Source organism: Ascaphus truei, unplaced genomic scaffold, assembly GCF_040206685.1.
Source record: "Ascaphus truei isolate aAscTru1 unplaced genomic scaffold, aAscTru1.hap1 HAP1_SCAFFOLD_831, whole genome shotgun sequence".
In the NCBI taxonomy this organism is placed as follows: domain Eukaryota; kingdom Metazoa; phylum Chordata; class Amphibia; order Anura; family Ascaphidae; genus Ascaphus; species Ascaphus truei.
In genome coordinates this window covers 68,568-95,791 of record NW_027457169.1, presented here as the reverse complement: position 1 = coordinate 95,791, position 27,224 = coordinate 68,568, and the positions used below count along the sequence as shown (strand labels likewise).

At 54.1% G+C, this 27,224-nt stretch overlaps 1 protein-coding gene across 3 annotated transcripts in view; it reads right to left on the bottom strand.

Moving 5' to 3' along the window:
* The window catches only part of LOC142486382 (FHF complex subunit HOOK-interacting protein 1B-like), a 75,034-nt gene that overhangs the window by 33,144 nt on the left and 14,666 nt on the right, over positions 1-27,224 (bottom strand). For 2 of the 3 annotated variants that reach the window (XM_075584977.1, XM_075584978.1), the window contains exons 3-4: positions 2,705-2,996; positions 484-747 (exon numbers count right to left, since the gene is read on the bottom strand). The gene's annotated coding sequence lies outside the window, so the exon portion shown is untranslated. The remainder of the gene's footprint in view (positions 1-483; positions 748-2,704; positions 2,997-27,224) is intronic. The other variant, XM_075584976.1, reaches the window with a different exon arrangement.

Here is a 27,224-nt window from a genome sequence, read left to right as displayed (position 1 = left end):
TTATATACCTGTGTGTGTACAGTAAAGATCCATTATATACCTGTGTGTGTACAGTAAAGATCCGTTATATACCTGTGTGTGTACAGTAAATATCCGTTATATACCTGTGTGTATTATTCATCACTGTAATGGTTCCTGTGAAGGGTTATCCCATCAACACTGGGATCCCTCACAGGTGGAGGCACTGCACTAAAGGAGAAAGCGCTCACCCCAGGCTCCCAGTGGTGGAGGCTTAAGCCTCCTGTGAGCAACAGGTACAGCAGCACGCGTAGTCGCCGCATAGTTTCCTTTAGGCATGGGGAAAGGGGGGTACACCTGTATCTATAAATCAGACTTAAGTAGTGATAGCAAATACACAGCCTACAGGAGAGCAGTAGTAATTTGAAAGTCGGTGGAGATCAACCAAAATCCATGGGCAACAGTTTGAGAACCCCTATAGAATATAACTTGGGATGGTATACAGTAGCTGACCGATTGACGTACCTCTTGTATGTGAACCTGATGCTGTTGTGAAGGGTTCGTGATGCCTGCCTCCGCCAGTTGACCACGGGTCTCCCTTGCTGGGGTTGGCTTCTCTCCAGCCTGGTCCTGCTCAGGTTTCCGAGAGGGGGGCAAAGGCTGGAGAAACAGTCACAAGGGGTCCTACGGAGGATGGTGTCCAAAAACATGTCTTCTTCTTCCTCCTCTCCCTCAGTCTGTCCACGATGCCTCTGGGATCTTCTCACCCACGCCCGGTGAATACTGGAGCTAACAAAAAACAGGGTATGCAGTACAGTACCTAAAGTATTCTGCGGCTTACTGTATGCAGCATGAGTTTGTAACATGGGGAAAATACAGGTCTTCCCTACCTTCCCCACACCTCATACTCCCTTAATTAACCTTCTCCCCCTGCCGCCTACTCCTCCAGTCTGACATCTTTACGCTCGTCAAAACTCCCCTACAGGAAACATGTAACATTCCCCGGATTTTTGGAGCAGGTCATGAAACTTGATGACTTTTTTGGACAATGGATCCTCATTGGCCATTGATGTGTCCTGTGGTTCTTACCTTTCTCCTCTGTGCCATGATCAGGCCGGGTTTTAAGGAAGGTCACCAATATCCATTGACATGCAAATGAGGTGGAATAATGCGTGTGCAAATGGCTTAGTCCTTAAAACCTGGAGAGGCGAGAGAGCCAATCACTGGCGGCACGGAGAAGCAGAGCGACTTCCTCTGCTTCAGGACGCCTCCCGGGTCTCATATTTGGGGTTCAGAACAGCACTTTATTTAGCACTGTTTATGTCGCTACTCCCTAGATGAGTATAATAGGCAGGCTGAGTCTTATAAAGGGGTCCTCGGACTCCGAAAGTGAACTAACAGCAGCGGCGGCGTGTTCTACACGCCCCGCAGCACCCACATGAGCGCACACTCTCTCTCGTGGTAAGAACACAATACAAACACACAGCGCACTCTTTTGTGGTAAGACTGTTCTACACGCAGGAGAAAACACAAACGTTATCCCAGGGGGATCCATGTACTCATTTATTTGCCACAACCCATCCTCACACTGGGGAGCCCCGACAGCTTGAAACAGATGTCCGTGAGTAGGTTACTGGCCCCGCACTTCTGTAACCTGTGTGTAATCCAGCGAGCAGAAGCTTAGAGGGGCCCCATGTTAAAATGGATATGAAGTAAAAGATGACAGTGTGTGCTCATTTGCATGTCATTACCCAGAACCCCCGGCTGCAGTGGAAGCAGGGTATGCTGTGCGAGGTTGGGGAATTGTCACAGATGTGAATGTGTTCACAAGTAATCCTTACTATAGGGGGAATACAGTATTTCTACGGAAGGCGTCCGCATTGAAGCGCTGTTAAAGTAACAGCGCTTTCCTGCCAGCTTCGGGGGGACTGTCCCGTAAAGCGCAATGGTACTTACTAGCGCTGATAAGATGCATGGTAAGTCCACTCACATTGGGCCACGCGAATCAGGTGACGGTGACATGTTTAATTAATCAGCTGTTTGTAGGGAACAGGGACAGAACCCCAAGAATAAAGACCATGTCTCCCCTCCCAGTTTGTACTCCAGCCCCACTCCTCATCACTTTCTAACCGCGACACTCACTGCCTTGTTCAATAAACCGGACTCAGAACTCGGGTCCCTCCCGTGTCCCCACAAACCCCGGCCTGTGTAAGAACAATGTGACATGGGTGAGAAGGGCTTAGGGCAGGGGCGGCCAACCCCAGTCCTCAAGGGCAACCAAAAGGTCAGGTTTTAAGGATATCCCTGCTTCAACACAGGTGGGGCAGTCGAAGATTGAGCCACTGATTCAGACCAGTGTGCTGAAGCAGGGATATCCTTAAAACCTGACCTGTTGGTGGTCCTTGTACACTGGAGTTGGCCACTCCTGGTCTTGGGATTTACGGTCCATGGTCTCTCCAACATGGTTGCCTGTGCGTCTGACTTTCAGCCACGGAGCGAGCGTCTGTGGATGCATCTCATCTGCGCGTCACTAGGCTGGAACAAACCAACCCAACCCAACATGGCCACTGCTTTCATTCACAACAAAAACACGGAAAGTGACAAATTGTTTAGACCTAAAAATACATGTTTTTTCCCCCAAGTTTCAACACGAGGCCAGAAACACAAAAGGGAAAGTTATACATATCACAACGATTATTGCACTTCGATCACTAGGTGCAGCTCAGATGGGCTTCATTTCACCTACCCAAGTGTCTCGGAGAAGTTCTCACTGCTGATATAGCCACATGGTTAATGTTTGCGCTGGGTGTCTCCTCTTTCCCAAGGGCTTCCCATCTTCTGGCCACCTGAAGCTGGAGAGATGGCCTCTAACACAGTCTCCCGCTGGGACCCATTCTCTCTGCCACCTCCCTGCCACCTCCCGGCCTGCTGGGTGCCAGGTAGCCCTGAAGCATTGTGACATAGGATGTGCCTTCAGCCTGAGTGTGCCATGGCCAGCATCTTCATCTCTTCAAGGCTTCGGCGCTGTGAGCGTCCCACTTATGGATGAGACGGGGGCAACAATGATTGAGCAACTCTGCACTTCTATACCATGTAACTGACGCTTGTACCCCTGACGCTTGTACCCCTGACGCTTGTACCCCTGACGCTTGTATCCTTAACGCTTGTACCCCTGACGCTTGTACCCCTGACGCTTGTACCACTAACGCTTGTACCCCTGACGCTTGTATCCCTAACGCTTGTATCCCTAACGCTTGTACCCCTGAAGCTTGTACCCCTGAAGCTTGTACCCCTAATGCTTGTACCCCTGACGCTTGTATCCCTAACGCTTGTACCCCTGACGCTTGTACCCCTGACGCTTGTACCCCTAACGCTTGTATCCCTAACGCTTGTATCCCTAACGCTTGTATCCCTAACGCTTGTACCCCTGACGCTTGTACCACTGACGCTTGTACCCCTGACGCTTGTACCCCTGACGCTTGTACCCCTAACGCTTGTACCCCTGACGCTTGTACCCCTGACGCTTGTACCCCTGACGCTTGTACCCCTGACGCTTGTACCCCTGACGCTTGTATCCCTGACGCTTGTACCCCTGACGCTTGTATCCCTAACGCTTGTATCCCTGACGCTTGTACCCCTGACGCTTGTACCCCTGACGCTTGTACCCCTGACGCTTGTACCCACCTGTCTTTCTATAGCCGCGTATTGAAGCATCCGTCCAATTACATTGTAATATTGTAAGACACGCAGAATAACCGCTGCGGTAATACATTAACAAATCCCGCAAACACATGACCCAGAGGAAGATACCTAGCGTTCATGCGACACCTCCCACCCTCCCGCAGAACCCCGGGGATAAATGCCGAGACCCCCTAAACGAAGCACAACATTGGCCTGAGCGCAGTGTTCGATGTGACGGTACGCGGGGGCGTAAAGTAGCGTTATTTCTGTGTTTGACGAGATGTTGGGTCTTCCTGTTTGTGGACATGTGCTGATCAGGACAAACCCCACAGAATGTGCAGTGAGGAGGAGAGACTCAGTGAGTAAGGGCTGGAGCGGCTCAGTGAGTAAGGGCTGGAGGAGAGACTCAGTGAGTAAGGGCTGGAGGAGAGACTCAGTGAGTAAGGGCTGGAGCGGCTCAGTGAGTAAGGGCTGGAGGAGAGGCTCAGTGAGTAAGGGCTGGAGCGGCTCAGTGAGTAAGGGCTGGAGCGGCTCAGTGAGTAAGGGCTGGAGCGGCTCAGTGAGTAAGGGCTGGAGAGGCTCAGTGAGTAAGGGCTGGAGAGGCTCAGTGAGTAAGGGCTGGAGCGGCTCAGTGAGTACAGGCTGGAGCGGCTCAGTGAGTAAAGGCTGGAGGAGAGGCTCAGTGAGTATGGGCTGAAGGAGAGGCTCAGTGAGTAAAGGCTGAAGCAGAGGCTCAGTGAGTATGGGCTGAAGCAGAGGCTCAGTGAGTAAAGGCTGAAAGAGAGGCTCAGTGAGTAAAGGCTGAAGGAGAGGCTCAGTGAGTAAAGGATGAAGGAGAGGCTCAGTGAGTAAAGGCTGAAGGAGAGTCTCAGTGAGTAAGGGCTGAAGGAGAGTCTCAGTGAGTAAGGGCTGAAGGAGAGGCTCAGTGAGTAAAGGCTGAAGGAGAGGCTCAGTGAGTATAGGTTGAAGGAGCGGCACAGTGAGTAAAGGCTGAATGAGCGGCTCAGTGAGTAAGGGCTGGAGAGGCTCAGTGAGTAAGGGCTGGAGCGGCTCAGTGAGTACAGGCTGGAGCGGCTCAGTGAGTAAAGGCTGGAGGAGAGGCTCAGTGAGTATGGGCTGAAGGAGAGGCTCAGTGAGTAAAGGCTGAAGCAGAGGCTCAGTGAGTATGGGCTGAAGCAGAGGCTCAGTGAGTAAAGGCTGAAGCAGAGGCTCAGTGAGTAAAGGCTGAAGGAGAGGCTCAGTGAGTAAAGGATGAAGGAGAGGCTCAGTGAGTAAAGGCTGAAGGAGAGTCTCAGTGAGTAAGGGCTGAAGGAGAGTCTCCGTGAGTAAGGGCTGAAGGAGAGGCTCAGTGAGTAAAGGCTGAAGGAGAGGCTCAGTGAGTATAGGTTGAAGGAGCGGCACAGTGAGTAAAGGCTGAATGAGCGGCTCAGTGAGTAAAGGCTGAAGGAGAGGCTCAGTGAGTAAAGGCTGAAGGAGCGGCGCAGTGAGTAAAGGCTGAAAGAGAGGCTCAGTGAGTAAAGGCTGAAGGAGAGGCTCAGTGAGTATAGGCTGAAGGAGCGGCTCAGTGAGTATAGGTTGAAGGAGAGGCTCAGTGAGTAAAGGCAGAAGGAGAGGCTCAGTGAGTAAAGGCTGAAGGAGCGGCTCAGTGAGTAAAGGCTGAAAGAGAGGCTCAGTGAGTAAAGGCTGAAGGAGAGGCTCAGTGAGTATAGGCTGAAGGAGCGGCTCCGTGAGTATAGGTTGAAGGAGAGGCTCAGTGAGTAAAGGCAGAAGGAGAGGCTCAGTGAGTAAAGGCTGAACGAGAGGCTCAGTGAGTAAAGGCTGAAGGAGAGGCTCAGTCAGTAAAGGCAGAAGGAGAGGCTCAGTGAGTAAAGGCAGAAGGAGAGGCTCAGTGAGTAAAGGCTGAAGGAGAGGCTCAGTGAGTAAAGGCTGAAGGAGAGGCTCAGTGAGTAAAGGCTGAAGGAGCGGCTCTGTGAGTAAAGACTGAAGGAGAGGCTCAGTGAGTAAAGGCTGAAGGAGCGGCTCTGTGAGTAAAGACTGAAGGAGAGGCTCAGTGAGTAAAGGCAGAAGGAGAGGCTCAGTGAGTAAAGGCTGAAGGAGAGGCTCTGTGAGTAAAGACTGAAAGAGAGGCTCAGTGAGTAAAGGCTGAAGGAGGCTCAGTGAGTAAAGGCTGAAGGAGAGGCTCAGCGAGTAAAGGCTGAAGGAGAGGCTCAGCGAGTAAAGGCTGAAGGAGGCTCAGTGAGTAAAGGCTGAAGGAGAGGCTCAGCGAGTAAAGGCTGAAGGAGAGGCTCAGCGAGTAAAGGTTGAAGGAGAGGCTCAGAGAGTAAAGGCTGAAGGAGAGGCTCAGTGAGTAAGGGCTGAAGGAGAGGCTCAGTGAGTAAAGGCTGAAGGAGAGTCTCAGTGAGTAAGGGCTGAAGGAGAGGCTCAGTGAGTAAAGGCTGAAGGAGAGGCTCAGTGAGTATAGGTTGAAGGAGCGGCACAGTGAGTAAAGGCTGAATGAGCGGCTCAGTGAGTAAAGGCTGAAGGAGAGGCTCAGTGAGTAAAGGCAGAAGGAGAGGCTCAGTAAGTAAAGGCTGAAAGAGAGGCTCAGTGAGTAAAGGCTGAAGGAGAGGCTCAGTGAGTATAGGCTGAAGGAGCGGCTCAGTGAGTATAGGTTGAAGGAGAGGCTCAGTGAGTAAAGGCAGAAGGAGAGGCTCAGTGAGTAAAGGCTGAAGGAGCGGCTCAGTGAGTAAAGGCTGAAAGAGAGGCTCAGTGAGTAAAGGCTGAAGGAGAGGCTCAGTGAGTATAGGCTGAAGGAGCGGCTCCGTGAGTATAGGTTGAAGGAGAGGCTCAGTGAGTAAAGGCAGAAGGAGAGTCTCAGTGAGTAAAGGCTGAACGAGAGGCTCAGTGAGTAAAGGCTGAAGGAGAGGCTCAGTCAGTAAAGGCAGAAGGAGAGGCTCAGTGAGTAAAGGCAGAAGGAGAGGCTCAGTGAGTAAAGGCTGAAGGAGAGGCTCAGTGAGTAAAGGCTGAAGGAGCGGCTCTGTGAGTAAAGACTGAAGGAGAGGCTCAGTGAGTAAAGGCTGAAGGAGCGGCTCTGTGAGTAAAGACTGAAGGAGAGGCTCAGTGAGTAAAGGCAGAAGGAGAGGCTCAGTGAGTAAAGGCTGAAGGAGAGGCTTTGTGAGTAAAGACTGAAAGAGAGGCTCAGTGAGTAAAGGCTGAAGGAGGCTCAGTGAGTAAAGGCTGAAGGAGAGGCTCAGCGAGTAAAGGCTGAAGGAGAGGCTCAGCGAGTAAAGGCTGAAGGAGAGGCTCAGTGAGTAAAGGCTGAAGGAGGCTCAGTGAGTAAAGGCTGAAGGAGGGGCTCAGCGAGTAAAGGCTGAAGGAGAGGCTCAGTGAGTAAAGGCTGAAGGAGAGGCTCAGTGAGTAAAGGCTGAAGGAGGCTCAGTGAGTAAAGGCTGAAGGAGGGGCTCAGCGAGTAAAGGCTGAAGGAGAGGCTCAATGAGTAAAGGCTGAAGGAGAGGCTCAGTGAGTAAAGGCTGAAGGAGGGGCTCAGCGAGTAAAGGCTGAAGGAGAGGCTCAGTGAGTAAAGGCTGAAGGAGAGGCTCAGCGAGTAAAGGCTGAAGGAGAGGCTCAGTGAGTAAAGGCTGAAGGAGAGGCTCAGTGAGTAAAGGCTGAAGGAGAGGCTCAGTGAGTAAAGGCTGAAGGAGAGGCTCGGTGAGTAAAGGCTGAAGGAGGCTCAGCGAGTAAAGGCTGAAGGAGAGGCTCAGTGAGTAAAGGCTGAAGGAGAGGCTCAGTGAGTAAAGGCTGAAGGAGAGGCTCAGCGAGTAAAGGCTGAAGGAGAGGCTCAGCGAGTAAAGGCTGAAGGAGAGGCTCAGTGAGTAAAGGCTGCAGGAGAGGCTCAGTGAGTAAAGGCTGAAGGAGAGGCTCAGTGAGTAAAGGCTGAAGGAGGGGCTCAGCGAGTAAAGGCTGAAGGAGAGGCTCAGTGAGTAAAGGCTGAAGGAGAGGCTCAGCGAGTAAAGGCTGAAGGAGAGGCTCAGTGAGTAAAGGCTGAAGGAGAGGCTCAGTGAGTAAAGGCTGAAGGAGAGGCTCAGTGAGTAAAGGCTGAAGGAGAGGCTCGGTGAGTAAAGGCTGAAGGAGGCTCAGCGAGTAAAGGCTGAAGGAGAGGCTCAGTGAGTAAAGGCTGAAGGAGAGGCTCAGTGAGTAAAGGCTGAAGGAGAGGCTCAGCGAGTAAAGGCTGAAGGAGAGGCTCAGCGAGTAAAGGCTGAAGGAGAGGCTCAGTGAGTAAAGGCTGCAGGAGAGGCTCAGTGAGTAAAGGCTGAAGGAGAGGCTCAGCGAGTAAAGGCTGAAGGAGAGGCTCAGTGAGTAAAGGCTGAAGGAGAGGCTCAGCGAGTAAAGGCTGAAGGAGAGGCTCAGTGAGTAAAGGCACTGACTCTGCAAACAGTGACACTGACTATGAAGCCGGGGAGGCTGGTTCATGTCACACAGCAGGGCTGTGTCTCGCATAGTACTTCATGCTAAGAGAAACTGAGACGCTAACTTGCGCCCGCCATAACCCAGCCCCCTCCCCCGTCACAGGCCAGCCCACATCAGACCCCTCCCCCGCCATAACCCAGCCCACATCAGACCCCTCCCCACATCACAGACCAGCGCGTCACAGGCCAGCCCCCCCACATCACAGACCAGCGCGTCACAGGCCAGCCCCCCCACATCACAGACCAGCGCGTCACAGGCCAGCCCCCCCACATCACAGACCAGCGCGTCACAGGCCAGCCCCCCCACATCACAGACCACCGCGTCACAGGCCAGCCCCCCAACATCACAGACCAGCCCGTCACAGGCCAGCCCCCCCACATCACAGACCAGCGCGTCACAGGCCAGCCCCCCCACATCACAGACCAGCGCGTCACAGGCCAGCCCCCCCACATCACAGACCAGCGCGTCACAGGCCAGCCCCCCACATCACAGACCAGCGTGTCACAGGCCAGCCCCCCCACATCACAGACCAGCGCGTCACAGGCCAGCCCCCCACATCACAGACCAGCGCGTCACAGGCCAGCCCCCCCACATCACAGACCAGCGCGTCACAGGCCAGCCCCCCCACATCACAGACCACCGCGTCACAGGCCAGCCCCCCCACATCACAGACCAGCGCGTCACAGGCCAGCCCCCCCACATCACAGACCACCGCGTCACAGGCCAGCCCCCCCACATCACAGACCAGCGCGTCACAGGCCAGCCCCCCCACATCACAGACCAGCGCGTCACAGGCCAGCCCCCCACATCACAGACCAGCGCGTCACAGGCCAGCCCCCCACATCACAGACCACCGCGTCACAGGCCAGCCCCCCACATCACAGACCACCGCGTCACAGGCCAGCCCCCCCACATCACAGACCAGCGCGTCACAGGCCAGCCCCCCCACATCACAGACCACCGCGTCACAGGCCAGCCCCCCACATCACAGACCACCGCGTCACAGGCCAGCCCCCCCACATCACAGACCAGCGCGTCACAGGCCAGCCCCCCCACATCACAGACCACCGCGTCACAGGCCAGCCCCCCCACATCACAGACCAGCGCGTCACAGGCCAGCCCCCCCACATCACAGACCAGCGCGTCACAGGCCAGCCCCCCCACATCACAGACCAGCGCGTCACAGGCCAGCCCCCCCACATCACAGACCACCGCGTCACAGGCCAGCCCCCCCACATCACAGACCAGCGCGTCACAGGCCAGCCCCCCCACATCACAGACCAGCCCCCCACATCACAGACCAGCCCCCCACATCACAGACCAGCGCGTCACAGGCCAGCCCCCCACATCACAGACCACCGCGTCACAGGCCAGCCCCCCCACATCACAGACCAGCGCGTCACAGGCCAGCCCCCCACATCACAGACCACCGCGTCACAGACCAGCGCGTCACAGGACAGCCCCCCACATCACAGGCCAGCCCCCCCACATCACAGACCACCGCGTCACAGGCCAGCCCCCCCACATCACAGACCAGCGCGTCACAGGCCAGCCCCCCCACATCACAGACCAGCGTGTCACAGGCCAGCCCCCCCACATCACAGACCAGCGCGTCACAGGCCAGCCCCCCCACATCACAGACCAGCGCGTCACAGGCCAGCCCCCCCACATCACAGACCAGCGCGTCACAGGCCAGCCCCCCCACATCACAGACCAGCGCGTCACAGGCCAGCCCCCCCACATCACAGACCAGCGCGTCACAGGCCAGCCCCCCCACATCACAGACCACCGCGTCACAGGCCAGCCCCCCCACATCACAGACCCCTCCCCCGTCACAGGCCAGCCCCCCCACATCACAGACCAGCGCGTCACAGGCCAGCCCCCCACATCACAGACCAGCGCGTCACAGGCCAGCCCCCCCACATCACAGACCACCGCGTCACAGGCCAGCCCCCCCACATCACAGACCACCGCGTCACAGGCCAGCCCCCCCACATCACAGACCACCGCGTCACAGGCCAGCCCCCCCACATCACAGACCAGCGCGTCACAGGCCAGCCCCCCCACATCACAGACCAGCGTGTCACAGGCCAGCCCCCCCACATCACAGACCAGCGCGTCACAGGCCAGCCCCCCCACATCACAGACCAGCGCGTCACAGGCCAGCCCCCCCACATCACAGACCACCGCGTCACAGGCCAGCCCCCCCACATCACAGACCAGCGCGTCACAGGCCAGCCCCCCACATCACAGACCAGCGCGTCACAGGCCAGCCCCCCCACATCACAGACCAGCGCGTCACAGGCCAGCCCCCCCACATCACAGACCAGCGCGTCACAGGCCAGCCCCCCCACATCACAGACCAGCGCGTCACAGGCCAGCCCCCCACATCACAGACCAGCGCGTCACAGGCCAGCCCCCCCACATCACAGACCAGCCCCCCACATCACAGACCAGCCCCCCACATCACAGACCAGCGCGTCACAGGCCAGCCCCCCACATCACAGACCACCGCGTCACAGGCCAGCCCCCCCACATCACAGACCAGCGCGTCACAGGCCAGCCCCCCCACATCACAGACCACCGCGTCACAGGCCAGCCCCCCCACATCACAGACCAGCGCGTCACAGGCCAGCCCCCCCACATCACAGACCACCGCGTCACAGGCCAGCCCCCCACATCACAGACCAGCGCGTCACAGGCCAGCCCCCCACATCACAGACCACCGCGTCACAGACCAGCGCGTCACAGGACAGCCCCCCACATCACAGGCCAGCCCCCCCACATCACAGACCAGCGCGTCACAGGCCAGCCCCCCCACATCACAGACCACCGCGTCACAGGCCAGCCCCCCCACATCACAGACCACCGCGTCACAGGCCAGCCCCCCACATCACAGACCACCGCGTCACAGGCCAGCCCCCCCACATCACAGACCCCTCCCCCGTCACAGGCCAGCCCCCCACATCACAGACCAGCGCGTCACAGGCCAGCCCCCCCACATCACAGACCAGCGCGTCACAGGCCAGCCCCCCACATCACAGACCAGCCCCCCCACATCACAGACCACCGCGTCACAGGCCAGCCCCCCCACATCACAGACCACCGCGTCACAGGCCAGCCCCCCCACATCACAGACCACCGCGTCACAGGCCAGCCCCCCCACATCACAGACCACCGCGTCACAGGCCAGCCCCCCCACATCACAGACCAGCGCGTCACAGGCCAGCCCCCCCACATCACAGACCACCGCGTCACAGGCCAGCCCCCCCACATCACAGACCACCGCGTCACAGGCCAGCCCCCCCACATCACAGACCAGCGCGTCACAGGCCAGCCCCCCCACATCACAGACCAGCGTGTCACAGGCCAGCCCCCCCACATCACAGACCAGCGCGTCACAGGCCAGCCCCCCCACATCACAGACCAGCGTGTCACAGACCAGCCCCCCCACATCACAGACCACCGCGTCACAGGCCAGCCCCCCCACATCACAGACCAGCGCGTCACAGGCCAGCCCCCCCACATCACAGACCAGCGCGTCACAGGCCAGCCCCCCCACATCACAGACCAGCGCGTCACAGGCCAGCCCCCCCACATCACAGACCACCGCGTCACAGGCCAGCCCCCCCACATCACAGACCACCGCGTCACAGGCCAGCCCCCCCACATCACAGACCAGCGCGTCACAGGCCAGCCCCCCCACATCACAGACCAGCGCGTCACAGGCCAGCCCCCCCACATCACAGACCAGCGCGTCACAGGCCAGCCCCCCCACATCACAGACCAGCGCGTCACAGGCCAGCCCCCCCACATCACAGACCAGCGCGTCACAGGCCAGCCCCCGTGTGCCGGGTGGGTGTAACCAGGCTATGTAATAAAGGTTAAGCCCGCTGGTTACCCCTGAATCCGTGGGGTCCCTGGTACCTCCATAAGCCAGGGGCCAGGGGCCAGGGGCCAGGGGCCAGGGACAATACATGCTGGAAAATAAAATGGCACTCATTCTAATGGTAACACGGACGCTTTGAATGTGTTGGTGATGAAGAGTCACAATACAGCACACAGTCACAATACAGGACACAAAGTCACAATACAGGACACAGTCACAATACAGGACACAAAGTCACAATACAGCACACAGTCACAATACAGGACACAAAGTCACAATACAGCACACAGTCACAATACAGGACACAAAGTCACAATACAGCACACAGTCACAATACAGGACACAAAGTCACAATACAGCACACAGTCACAATACAGGACACAAAGTCACAATACAGCACACAGTCACAATACAGGACACAGTCACAATACAGCACACAGTCACAATACAGGACACAAAGTCACAATACAGCACACAGTCACAATACAGGACACAAAGTCACAATACAGCACACAGTCACAATACAGCACACAGTCACAATACAGCACACAGTCACAATACAGCACACAGTCACAATACAGGACACAAAGTCACAATACAGCACACAGTCACAATACAGGACACAAAGTCACAATACAGCACACAGTCACAATACAGGACACAAAGTCACAATACAGCACACAGTCACAATACAGGACACAGTCACAATACAGCACACAGTCACAATACAGGACACAAAGTCACAATACAGCACACAGTCACAATACAGGACACAAAGTCACAATACAGCACACAGTCACAATACAGGACACAGTCACAATACAGCACACAGTCACAATACAGGACACAAAGTCACAATACAGCACACAGTCACAATACAGGACACAAAGTCACAATACAGCACACAGTCACAATACAGCACACAGTCACAATACAGGACACAAAGTCACAATACAGCACACAGTCACAATACAGGACACAAAGTCACAATACAGCACACAGTCACAATACAGGACACAGTCACAATACAGCACACAGTCACAATACAGGACACAAAGTCACAATACAGCACACAGTCACAATACAGGACACAAAGTCACAATACAGCACACAGTCACAATACAGCACACAGTCACAATACAGGACACAAAGTCACAATACAGCACACAGTCACAATACAGGACACAAAGTCACAATACAGGACACAGTCACAATACAGCACACAGTCACAATACAGGACACAAAGTCACAATACAGCACACAGTCACAATACAGGACACAAAGTCACAATACAGGACACAGTCACAATACAGGACACAGAGTCACAATACAAGACACAGAGTCACAATACAGGACACAGAGTCACAATACAGGACACTGTGTTACACTCGCATACACAATACAGGATACAGAGTCACAATACAGGACACTGTGTTACACTCGCATACACAATACAGGACACAGAGTCACAATACAGGACACAGAGTCACAATACAGGACACTGTGTTACACTCGCATACACAATACAGGATACAGAGTCACAATACAGGACACAGAGTCACAATACAGGACACAGAGTCACAATACAGGACACTGTGTTACACTCGCATACACAATACAGGATACAGAGTCACACACGCACACACAATACAGGACACAGAGTCACAATACAGGACACACAGTCACACACAATACAGGACACAGAGTCACACATGCACACACAATACAGGACACACAATACAGGACACAGAGTCACACACGCACACACAATACAGGACACACAATACAGGACACAGAGTCACACATGCACACACAATACAGGACACACAATACAGGACACAGAGTCACACACGCACACACAATACAGGACACACAGCCACACACAATACTGGACACAGAGTCACACATGCACACACAATACAGGACACACAATACAGGACACAGAGTCACACACGCACACACAATACAGGACACAGAGTCACACACAATACAGGACACAGTCGCACACACAATACAGGACACAGAGTCACACACGCACACACAATACAGGACACAGAGTCACACACAATACAGGACACAGTCGCACACACAATACAGGACACAGAGTCACACACGCACACACAATACAGGACACAGTCACACACGCACACACAATACAGGACACAGAGTCACACACGCACACTGTCCTGGAACTAGAATCATAGTTCTGTTCCCTTTCCCCCCTTTGCAGCTCCCCCTGCTGGCCCTTTATGTAGTAGCACTTTCCCTGCAGTTATTATTCCCAGTGCAGGCGGTATGGATACATTAGTTACATTAGTTACATTAGTTACTTTCTCTATCTCCTGGCCTCCTGTTATTCCCCTGGCATAGTGGACTGTCCCATTGCCCCCTGCCTGTACTCACAGTTTTCTCTTTCTCTCTCTCTCTCTCTCTCTCTCCCTCTCCCTCTCCCTCTCCCTCTCCCTCTCCCTCTCCCTCTCCCTCTCCCTCTCCCTCTCCCTCTCCCTCTCCCTCTCTCTCTCTCTCTCTCTCTCTCTCTCTCCCTCTCCCTCTCCCTCTCCCTCCCTCTCTCTCCCTCTCATTACAGCACATCTGCAAGTAACTTTGTAATCTGCTGCCTTCCAATAAAGTGTAGAAAAGACTAATCACTTGTGGTGCCTGTAAAAGGAACTAGTTGCGCTGTCTGGCCAAACATTACCCAGCGTGAACCCTTTGGCTCCAGAACAGTAACAATGCCTCCTATATACCTTGAGGACAGCATAGAAGCCACAGCTTACGCAGCCTTTAAACAGAAACTTGCAGCAGCTTTAAACAGCAACAACGTACACAGCTTCTGCAGCAGTATAAGCAAGCAGCCTTAGGCCGAGTCCATGGTTGCTGCTTGCTGGCAGAGGCGCGCTGACGCGCGCTCCCACTCAGCACTGAGCCCCTACAGCCGCAATTAGAGCGGCTTTAGTAGGGGCTCGTCTACGCTAGCAAGCGCGCGGAAGCGCAGGTCTTACCAGAATTTTAGATTTCTCCGCTTGCCGGCGCACAGGGCCGGTCACGTGAGCGGTTCGCCCAATGAGGGCGAACCAGCTCCAAGATGTCACTGGCCCGCCCCCGACACGCCCCCTGACGGCGCGCTGACTAAGGCCAGAGAAGGCACCCGCTTTCCCTGAGCCTCAGTGCGCCTCAGCACGCCAGCAGGTAACATGGCCGAGGCCTAAGGCTGAGTCCATGGTCAGTACTTATCCACTGACCCGTGCTGATGCTCATCAGTGAGCCCCTGCAGCCGCAATGAGAGCGGCTTTAGCAGGGGCTCGCGCAGGTGTGCGGAGGTGTAGCTCGTAATTTTTTTTCCCCGTTTCGATGCTCACAGGAGCGCAGGGCCTGTCACGTGAGCGGTTCGCCCAATGAGGGCGAACCAGCTGCGTGACGTCACAGCCCGTCCCCCCGACACGCCCACGGACGGCGCGCGAACTAAGGCCAGGAAAGCACCCGCTTCCCTCAGCCTCAGCGCGCCTCTGCACGGCTGGAGTCACCATGGACTCAGCCTTACACTGCACACAGAGCCTGCAGCCTCACACACAAGGCAGCAGCCCCATTCTGTTTTGAGTCCACCCTCTGCACAGCTTCACAGTGAGGAGCTACCATCTCACCTACCCCTGCGGACACCCACCAGGACACGGGTCAGAGCCACCGGACACCTGTGAGTACAGCTACCACTACACTGAATGCGTCAGGACGCTGATCGGCATCACTTGAGACAGTCGCCTATCGCTAACGCAGGCAACAGAGCGCATGCCACACGCACTGGCTAAAGGCCTACACACACCTGCAGCATGGCGGAACTCAGAGCCTCACCAGACACCACGCAGGAGAGTGACCACTCAGACACAGAGACCGCCGCACAAACGCAACAGGCGCAGGCAGACGCAAGGCCTAAACGAATAGTCACACACACACAAAAGGCCCGCGAAAAATATGAAGCTGACATTGACGCGCACCACGCCAATTTACAAAGGGCTTGGGAGAACACTGAACTTGAAATGAGTAATGTGGCGGACGTTAGCGATCAGGAAAGGCAGATCAAGCTATTACTCAGGTTAAGCCATGCCACAGACGTTACATAGCGCTGTCACAGGCATATTTCACCTATCTGACAAGGACTAACACAAACTAACACTAACGCGGGAACGCGACCTGCAAAAGGCGATTGACCTAGAACGTGACGGCATCGTGCAGACCGCCATCACGGACGCCCAGAGTGAGAGAAAAGAGCTCCAGCACATCCAGGCGCTTATCAAAGTCAGCAAGATCAGCGCAATCTCACGTGTCTAGCGCGAGCTCAAAGGCCACCCAGGCGCGAGCCAACGCATAGGCCGCACGTACCAGGGCCGCATACGCTCAGAAAGAAGCGGACATGAAACTAGAAAGGGCCCGCATAGAAGAGGAGGAGCAGACAGCTACTGCCACCGCCGCTGCAGCCACTGCCACCGCTGCGTGTAAAAAGACAGAGGTGGACGTTATCCTAGAGGCCCCAAGTCAAGAGAGGGAAGCCGCCGCCGCCATAGCCCAAGCTGAAGTCTTAGAAACAGCCGCGCAACAGGATGGCGGGGAGCAACCATACAGACGGATTATCTCAGAGGACTCAGTCCAACGCACTGAGGACTATGTAAGGAGCCTCTTCAGCGTAAACACCAGCGCACCATCTCAATACGACGGGAGTGACTCCACAGACACCGAAGACTTGCTAGGTCCACGTGGAGAAGACGCTGTTCCTTTAAGGGTACACGCTTACAGTCGCAACAGTGATCCACACGCCAGCGCACACACGGACACATTACAACAGGCTCGCAATCCAAGCACACCTACACGGGAAAACACAGCCCCTCACACTGACCAGCAGTCATCACACGTCCACGCCAAGGAAGAGGCGACCGCAAGGACCCTCCCGGCAACTACCTCAGAACGCGACCAACAAGCCGATGCCTCAGGCCTGACATACATGGGCAAGTACATGATCCGGCGTGACCTGGTGCAAATAGGACTTACCAACTTCGACGACCGTCCAGAGAACTACTGAATAGGGAAGTTCACGTTCAAGGACGCAATCAAGAGCCTGGACTTCTCCGCAAGGGAAGAACTCAGCCTGCTAACCAAATGGCTGGGGAAGGAATCCATAGAGCATGCGAAGAGACTCAGGGCAGCGAACGTGAACCACTTCCAAGTAGGTCTTGACCTAGTATGGGAAAGGCTAGAAGAGTGCTATGGTAGCCCCGAAGCAGTCGAGGATTCGCTCTTCAAAAGAGTCAACAGCTTTCCCAGGATCACAGCCAAAGACTGCTCGAAGTTACGAGAGCTCGGGGATCTGCTGCAGGAGCTGGAGCTTGCAAGAACAGACCAATCCCTGACAGGTCTCAACGTCCTAGACTCAGCTCGTGGAGTGAGACCCATCTTGGAGAAGCTACCCTACAACCTCCAAGAAAGATGGACGTCACAAGGCTCCAAATACAAAAGGGAGAAGCAAGTCGCCTTCCCTCCCTTCTCCTTCTTGAGTTTCATCCGCGAAGCGGCAAAGACAAGGAACGCTCCCAGTTTCATCTTAGGTGCACAGACCACACACAGTGCAAGGAACCTGAGGAATGAGAGACCAGCGGCGAGATATGGTAATGCTAGAACACCTATCTCGGTCCACAGGACGGACGTGTCCCCCATGACCCAAACAACTCCCGACCAGTCAGTCGCCGGAGACAAGAAACCAAGGGACCCAAACGGAATGTCCCATACACAAGAAGCCACACCCACTTAACAGGTGCTTCGGGTTCAGGATGAAGTCCATAGAGGAACGCAAGAAGTTACTCAGAGAATTCGGAGTCTGCTTCAGGTGCTGCAATTCCACGAGTCACCTAGCCAAAGACTGTAAAGAGGCCATCAAATGTGCAGTGTGTAAAAGTGACAAGCACGTAACATCTCTACATCCAGAGGCGCTGACACTCCACCAACTCAACAACCCATCCTCCATAGCGGAGCATGGCGGGGAGGAAGGAGAAGGAGAGCCAACATCTGTCACGTCTCAGTGCACCGAGGTTTGCGGAAAAGTATGTGATAAAGGGTCCTGCTCCAAAATATGCCTTGTCGCAGTGCACCCCCAGGGACAACCTGAGAGGGCAATCTGGATATATGCAATCCTCGATGATCAAAGTAACAGATCATTGGCGAATACGGAATTCTTCAACTTATTCAACGCACAAGACAATGCCTCATCCTACACCCTCAGAACCTGTGCAGGGTTAACTGAGACAACAGGGAGAAGAGCAAAGGGCTATGTTATACGTTCAGTGGACAACAGAGTGAAGATAGCTCTCCCCACACTCGAGTGCAACTACATGGCTGCAAACAGGGATGAGATTCCCACACAAGACGTAGCACGCCATCACCCACACCTCAGAGGAATAGCCAACTACATTCCGCCGGTAGAACAAGGCGCAAAGATCTTGCTGCTGCTCGGTAGGGACCTCCTGAGGGTACATAAAGTCCGTAAACATAACGGACCCCACAACGCACCATACGCCCAAAGACTTGACCTGGGATGGGTGATAGTGGGCAACGTGTGTACTGATAAAGGACACGAACCAGACTATGTTGACGCCCGCAGAACGGTGATAACAGAATGCGGACACACATCCCTCTCCGAACCATGTGTTGGCCATCTCCAAGTGACAGGAAGGCCAAGTGAGGAGAAGAGACAAGGTCATACCCTTGAGATCAACAAAACCATCTTCGCATCAGGGGAATGTGACAATGGCCTAGGATGCTCAGTAGTCCAGACCACTAAGGACGTTGAGTCGACTCCACTCAAGGAAGAAAGTATCCTCCTGAAGGTGACCGACAAAAGGATCGTCCAAAGGAAAAGAAACAATCGGACGGTCCTCCTGCGAGCAATGGCACAGCTAAGACATACAGTCATTCCTCTCCGCAGAATACCAAGTGGCAAAGCAGCCAGCTGCCACGGCTGGCATAGCCACAAAAGATTGCGCCCTGCAGGTGAAACTGCAGGGGCAAAAAGACTGTCCTCTCACACGTCTAAAAAGAGACAGTCGCAGAGACATTTTACGAAAGGATTTACACGGACATAAGAGGCTGTTCTTCGTCATGTACAGGGAGAAAACAACCTCCTGAAAGGAACTAACAAAGAGATACGAAGATACAGCACCAAAATACGTGGAGACGTTCTCGTGCAAGAGAAACATTCTGAGGGCTTAGGATGCACAGCGTTCCAGACATCAAGAGACGACCACGCAAGCGACCTTAGGAACTTGGATCCGGGGACCGACACGCCTCCCATACAGCGGAGTCTTGGGATAAGCTGGAATCTTAAAACAGACGCATTCACATTCCAGGTGTCCATCGAGGGAAACCCTACACCCGACGCGGGGTCCTGTCCATGGTCAATAGTCTTTACGACCCGCTGGTGTTCGTGGCTCCAGTCACCATACAAGGGAAGTCTCTTCTCCGAGAAATGCCTTCGAGAAGCAGGACTGGGACACCCCACTACCTCCAGAAAGACGGAAAGAGTGGGAAACATGGAAGGACTCTTTGAAGATCCTAGAGCAGCTTCAGATCCCACGCCCCTACTCACCCACATCTCTCACCGCTGTACACAGCAAAGAGCTTTGCTTGTTCCAAGGCGCCTCTACAAAGGCCATAGCAGCGGTAGCCTACTTAAAAAACCACGGATGCGTATGGAGGCGACCATGTCAGGTTCATCCTCAGCAAGGCTAAAGTGGTGCCACAACGCGACCACACTATACCCAGACTTGAGCCATGTGGCGCAGTATCAGTGGTAGAACTGGCAGAACTCATCAAAAATGAAATTGACTGCAAACCAGATGCTGTCAGGCTCTACACAGATAACAAGGTGGTACTGGGTTGCATAAGCAACGAGAAAAGAAGATTCCACATATACGTGGCCAACCGTGCAGAAAGAATCAGGAAGTCAAGCCAACCAGAACAATGGTACCATGTACCCACAGACTAAAATCCTGCAGACCATGCCACCAGATCAGTGCCCCCCAGTGCAACTACAGAACACATCGTGGATCACAGGACCAACGTTTCTAACGCAGCACGCGGAAACGCCATCAACCCCAGTTGACGACTTTGAACTTGTGGATCCAGAGGAGGGCATGGAGACAAGGCTTCAAGAAATCCATGTTACTCACGAATATACGGCCCAGAAACACCCTCAGAAGATTCTTTGCCATCAGAGGACCAGCCAGACAAATATGCTCCGACTGCGGAACCAATTTCATTGGGGCACGTGAAGGATTACAAACAGGCACTAAACAGTGCCGGAGACTTTTGCACAAAGACATTTTGGTGCAACCATCAAACCTGGACTGGAACAGTGCATCCTGGCCTCCCTTACCAGAAGATTTTGGCCAAAGGACTTTGACGCCAGTGGTACCGGCCGGTATCGCCTCGCTATGTGGACATGGACTTTTGCATTGTTATGTTATGTTTGCATTGCACATATGTTCCACATATTCTATTATATAGTGGTATCTCCAGATACCAGACGGGGAGTGTCCTGGAACAAGAATCATAGTTCTGTTGTTTTCCCCCCCTTTTTGCAGCTCTGCCTGCTGGCCCTTTATGTAGTAGTATTTTCCCTGCAGTTATTATTCCCAGTGCAGGTGAAATGGATACTTTAGTTATTTTCTCTATCTCCTAACCTCCTGGAAGTGGTTGCTATGACAACCCCTGTTATTCCCCTGGCATAGTGGACTGTTCCATTACCCCCTGCCTGTTTTCATAGTTTCCTCAGCCCAGGCTCTGTTCCTGTGAGACCCCCTCTATTTTCTTTCTTCATACCACTGCAGAGCAAGCACTACTCATGCCTTACAGCTCTTGGTAAGAGTACCGTTTTTACTTTCCCCCCCACTATAAGCATCTTACTGTAGAGAAGCTCTCTCTCATTACACCACATCTACAAGTAACTTTGTAAACCTGCTGCTTTTCAATAAAGTGTAGAAAAGACAAATAACTTGTGGTGCCTGTGAAAGGAACTAGTTAAGCTGTCTGGCCATACATTACCCAGCGTGAACCCTTTGGCTCCAGAACACACACACAGTCACAATACAGGACACAGATCAGGACACACAATACAGGACACACACACAATACAGGACAGTCACACACAATACAGGACAGTCACACACAATACAGGACAGTCACACACAATACAGGACACAGCGTCACACGCACACAATTCCTTGTTTGTTTTTATTGGGTGTTGGCATTGCCTGTCTGTGCCCCATGGCCTCACAATGATTTGGCAGACAGACACTGGGGAACAAACATTCACAGGTCCCAATGAGCCCTGCCCACGGGAACATTACAAACGGAGCCCACGGACATTGCAAGCAGCAAGTGCCCCACACTTGATTATATTTTCTACTCCGGTCAATTACTAAGTACCCCCCCTCCTCCGCCCGAGGATGTTGTGTCCCAAATGTCACCTATCCCTGCAAGGTTCATGGAACGAGCAACATTTACTACTGGGAAACTTCCTGCCGAACAGCCGATAGGAAGCGGCGCCTGTCACAGTTACAGACAGCAGCAGGAAGTTGCTGGCAGCCATGATTGTTGAGCAACTTTTTATTTTCATTTTTATGTAATATATCAATGGTGAGGAACCCCTGTGATCGTGTAACAAAAGACCCCCCTAACTTCAATATGATCAGAAAACTAAACTCAGCAGGACTTCTGCTTGGACCCCTTTGCTGCCCAATGGGCCGGCGCGCTCTCCCGGCGCGCTCTCCCGGCGCGCTCTCCCGGCGTACTCTCCCGGCGTACTCTCCAGGCGCACTCTCCGCACGGACAATCGATATTTGAAGGTGCACTCCCACGCACATTTAAAGTATGTAACAATGTAACGGCCTTCCCGAAACCATTCTAGCAATGCGAACAGGCCAAGGCCGGTAACAGGCCAGTAACAGGCCGGGTTCGGCGGCTTCTGTGTGTTGGGAAATGAATGCCAATTTCTTTGGGAGTCCCTGAATGGGGAAGTGCAGCTCATCGCTGCCTTTTATTACCACTTATCAGAGAGCCACTAAAGATAAGAGGAGGGGGCTCTGCCTGTGCAAGCTCTTACTGCACATTAGCCTGTTCTGGCTTCTTAATTCGGAAGAATGCTCCCTTCCTCTGAGCCTCTGAATGGGGTCGCTTGTCAGGCATCCTCTAGCCCACCCTGTCGCGGTTATAAAGATGAGGGGGTGTTGCCTGCGCAAACTCTTGTTTAGTGCACAGTGACAAAAGGACGGAGGGGATAAAACCCTCCCAAGTCTCCGCTCAGCAAGTTTACACAATCACTTTAAAACATTATTTAAATATATCTATAGGTGTCAGATTTGGGTACAAAATGCATGAATCCCCCAGGCGTGACCCCGTAACCATGTCACATCACTGGCAGTAGTGCCGTTCGTTCCTCACAGGGATTGCCTATTTAACGCTTTCAGAACTTCCGCTACAAGTCCACTTGCAGCAAAAGGGTTAACAATTTGAGTCCCTTACAAGACCCACCTGCCCCAGCATGGGGTAACTGAGGCTTTCCCGAGGGGCAATTGTATATCCGGGGATCCGTTACAAAGACAAAAATAAAATACAGCAGCAAGTGGACAGATGTTATTAAATTCCCTTTTAATAATCACAATGAAAATAACATTTCAATTGACGTGCAAATAAGAAGCTGCGATTCAAAATGGCTGAAAGTCGCCACCCACCGAAAAACAACAGATCGTCTGATTGGCTATGATTCAGTAACCCCGCGCCCGGGCTCTCACACCCGGATACTAACGCAGCGGCCCCATGTGATTCAGTAACCCCGGTGCCCGGGCAGTGCCCTGAGGAAGGTCCCTCTACGAGGACCGAAACGTTGGCGGCCCTGTGTTCAGAATACACACTTTTTGGATTATCACTGCGGTGTGCTGTCATATGTCATCAGGATCCCCCTGGTTACCACACGTCTATATGCTTCATATGGGACAAGCATCTGCCTTCTAACAAACGTGAGTGCAAACCTCCATACCAATGACTATATACACACACACACACACACACACACACACACACACACACACACACACACACACACACACACACACACACACACACACACACACACACACACACACACTATTTATATATATATTTATGGTGGGTGAAAAAGGCGACAGAAAACCTCCACCGTTAGCATATACTGAAGCCAATAAAGAATATCACTTGTGAGCACAGTCACATTAGACAGGTCTGCACCCCGCCTTTCACCATTATCACAGACGACAGAGAAGCCCAATGCTACATCCAATATGACAAAAATACACAGTAAAATACTTTTGCAGGCAAAAGGTGGCACGTGTGCTCATTTGCATGTCATTTCCCAGAATCCCTTTCTGCAGTGGAAGCACTGTATGCTAGGTGATAATTGTGAAAGGCAGGGTGCAGACCTGTCTAAGGCCTCGGCCATGTTCCTTGCTTGCTGGCGGAAGCGTGCTGAGGCGAGCTCCCGCTCAGCACTGAGCCCCTACAGCCGCAATTAGAGCGGCTTTAGTAGGGGCTCACCTACGCTTCCGCGCGCTTGCGGAAGCGCAGGTCTTAGGGGAATTTAAAATTCCCCCGCTTGCCGGCGAGACAGGCCGGTCACGTGAGCGGTTCGCCCAATGAGGGCGAACCAGCTCCGTGACGTCACTGGCCCGCCCCCTGACGGCTGCTGAGAGCGCTTGCGGTAAGCTGCGCCTCAGCACGCCAGCGGTAAGCGTGTCCAAGGCCTTAGACATGTGAATGTGCTCACAGGTGATATTATCTATTGAAAACACCCCCCCCCCATTGCTCATTACACTACAGAATGCTGTTGGACACTAACCCAGGAGTGGCCAACTCCAGTCCTCAATGGCTGCCAACAGGTCATGTTTTCAGGATATCCCTGCTTCAGCACAGATGGCTCAGTCAGAATGAGAGCCACCTGTGCTGAAGCAGGGATATCCCTAATGCCTGGCCTGTTGGTGGCCCTTGAGAACTGGAGTTGGCCGCCCCAGTGCAAACCAAAGCACCAGTATTTACCCCTACTATTTCTGTTAGATTGTAAGCTCTTGCGGGCAGGAACTCCTTTCTGGCAGGTTACCTTTATATTATATTCCCTGTACTGTACGAATGGCACAGTGCTATGTACCTGGGGGGCACTAGAGATACATAGTACCCACATATACTGAACACAGCCGCTGCACTGTATCTGGACAGCACTGACCTTCAGGATGTGGAACTGCCAAACGCTGCTCACACTATGTCCAGTCAGAGGCCTCACACCTGCCCGCTCTCCTTATATTAATAATAATAACAGCATGTTCTTGTATAGCGCTGCAAGTTTTACGTAGCGCTTTACAGAGACATTTTGCAGGCACAGGTCCCTGCCCCGTGGAGCTTACAATCTATGTTTTTGGTGACTTGCCCAGTGTCACAAGGAGCCGACGCCGGGAATTGAACTAGGTTCCCCTGCTTCACACTCGGTGCCAGTCAGTGTCTTTACTCACTGAGCCGCTGCTTCTCCCAGGTTCCCTGCTTCACACTCGGTGCCAGTCAGTGTCTGTACTCACTGAGCCGCTGCTTCTCCCAGGTTCCCCTGCTTCACACTCGGTGCCAGTCAGTGTCTGTACTCACTGAGCCGCTCATCCCAGGTTCCCCTGCATCACACTCAGTGCCAGTCAGTGTCTTTACTCACTGAGCCGCCCCTTCTCCCAGGCTCCCCTGCTTCACACTCAGTGCCAGTCAGTGTCTTTACTCACTGAGCCGCTCCTTCTCCCAGGCTCCCCTGCTTCACACTCAGTGCCAGTCAGTGTCTTTACTCACTGAGCCGCTCCTTCTCCCAGGTTCCCCTGCTTCACACTCAGTGCCAGTCAGTGTCGTTACTCACTGAGCCGCTCCTTCTCCCAGGCTCCCCTGCTTCACACTCAGTGCCAGTCAGTGTCTGTACTCACTGAGCCGCTGCTTCTCCCAGGTTCCCTGCTTCACACTCGGTGCCAGTCAGTGTCTTTACTCACTGAGCCGCTCCTTCTCCCAGGCTCCCCTGCATCACACTCAGTGCCAGTCAGTGTCTGTACTCACTGAGCCGCTCCTTCTCCCAGGTTCCCCTGCTTCACACTCAGTGCCAGTCAGTGTCTTTACTCACTGAGCCGCTCCTTCTCCCAGGTTCCCCTGCTTCACACTCAGTGCCAGTCAGTGTCTGTACTCACTGAGCCGCTCCTTCTCCCAGGTTCCCCTGCTTCACACTCAGTGCCAGTCAGTGTCTGTACTCACTGAGCCGCTCATCCCAGGTTCCCCTGCTTCACACTCAGTGCCAGTCAGTGTCTTTACTCACTGAGCCGCTCCTTCTCCCAGGTTCCCCTGCTTCACACTCAGTGCCAGTCAGTGTCGTTACTCACTGAGCCGCTCCTTCTCCCAGGTTCCCCTGCTTCACACTCAGTACCAGTCAGTGTCTGTACTCACTGAGCCGCTCCTTCTCCCAGGTCCCCTGCTTCACTCTCAGTGCCAGTCAGTGTCTTTACTCACTGAGCCGCTCCTTCTCCCAGGTTCCCCTGCTTCACACTCGGTGCCAGTCAGTGTCTGTACTCACTGAGCCGCTCATCCCAGGTTCCCCTGCTTCACACTCAGTGCCAGTCAGTGTCTTTACTCACTGAGCCGCTCCTTCTCCCAGGCTCCCCTGCTTCACACTCGGTGCCAGTCAGTGTCTGTACTCACTGAGCCGCTCCTTCTCCCAGGTTCCCCTGCTTCACACTCAGTGCCAGTCAGTGTCTTTATTCACTGAGCCGCTCCTTCTCCCAGGTTCCCCTGCTTCACACTCAGTGCCAGTCAGTGTCTTTACTCACTGAGACGCTCCTTCTCCCAGGTTCCCCTGCTTCACGCTCAGTGCCAGTCAGTGTCTTTACTCACTGAGCCGCTCCTTCTCCCAGGCTCCCCTGCTTCACACTCAGTGCCAGTCAGTGTCGTTACTCACTGAGCCACTCCTTCTCCCAGGTTCCCCTGCCTCACACTCAGTGCCAGTCAGTGTCGTTACTCACTGAGCCGCTCCTTCTCCCAGGTTCCCCTGCTTCACACTCAGTGCCAGTCAGTGTCGTTACTCACTGAGCCGCTCCTTCTCCCAGGTTCCCCTGCCTCACACTCAGTGCCAGTCAGTGTCTTTACTCACTGAGCCGCTCCTTCTCCCAGGTTCCCCTGCCTCACACTCAGTGCCAGTCAGTGTCTTTACTCACTGAGCCGCTGCTTCTCCCAGGTTCCCCTGCCTCACACTCAGTGCCAGTCAGTGTTGTTACTCAATGAGCCGCTCCTTCTCCCAGGCTCCCCTGCTTCACACTCAGTGCCAGTCAGTGTTGTTACTCACTGAGCCGCTCCTCCTTTTATGGGATGAGGAACCTCTGGGGCTTTTTGGCACATTACAGAATCCTGTCCCCCTTTCTGTAATACGTCTCCATGCACGGGCTTAATATCTTATTCACCAACACCCCTCGCTGTCCTTATCCAGGGTAAAACAGCAGCATTACCGGGGTTATTACCGGCCAGAGATCGCCCGCTCACACGCCTCATTCACGCCATGTCCGCACTGCTGATCAGAGGCCAGTGACACGGGGGAAGAAAAGGCAGGAAACCACCCGTGGGATCTATGACACTACTAACCCGCTGGCCAGCCACGTGACATCTGTGACACTACTGCCAGATGAAGTCCTCCGCTGCCACGCTGGCCAGCCACGTGTTACAAAGCCTTATAATAATAATTTGCCAGTGCATCTTTTCCTTCCAACACGGATCAATCTGTGGACATGTCTGGGCCGGTCCCGCATTGTTCTGAGAATCAGCGCTGCTGGAGCATTGCGTTCCCCCCGGCACATACCCCACACCCCTTTAATGGGCTGAAATGACTAGGCTGGATTCACGCTACCGGAGGCCATGACATGGTTAAGCAGATAAAATACACTGGAAACACTAAAAATGCCCCCAGCTGTGCGGGTGAATGGGCGGGATACGGGCTGATTCAGAACAAGGCATTATTGCATGGTGTGTGCCCGAGACCGGTGACACCAACGGGACACCGGGGGGGGATCAGTCTGGGATTGGGTTACACCTAGCACAGGACACCGGGGGGGATCTGTCTGGGATTGGGTTACACCTAGCACAGGACACCGGGGGGGATCTGTCTGGGATTGGGTTACACCTAGCA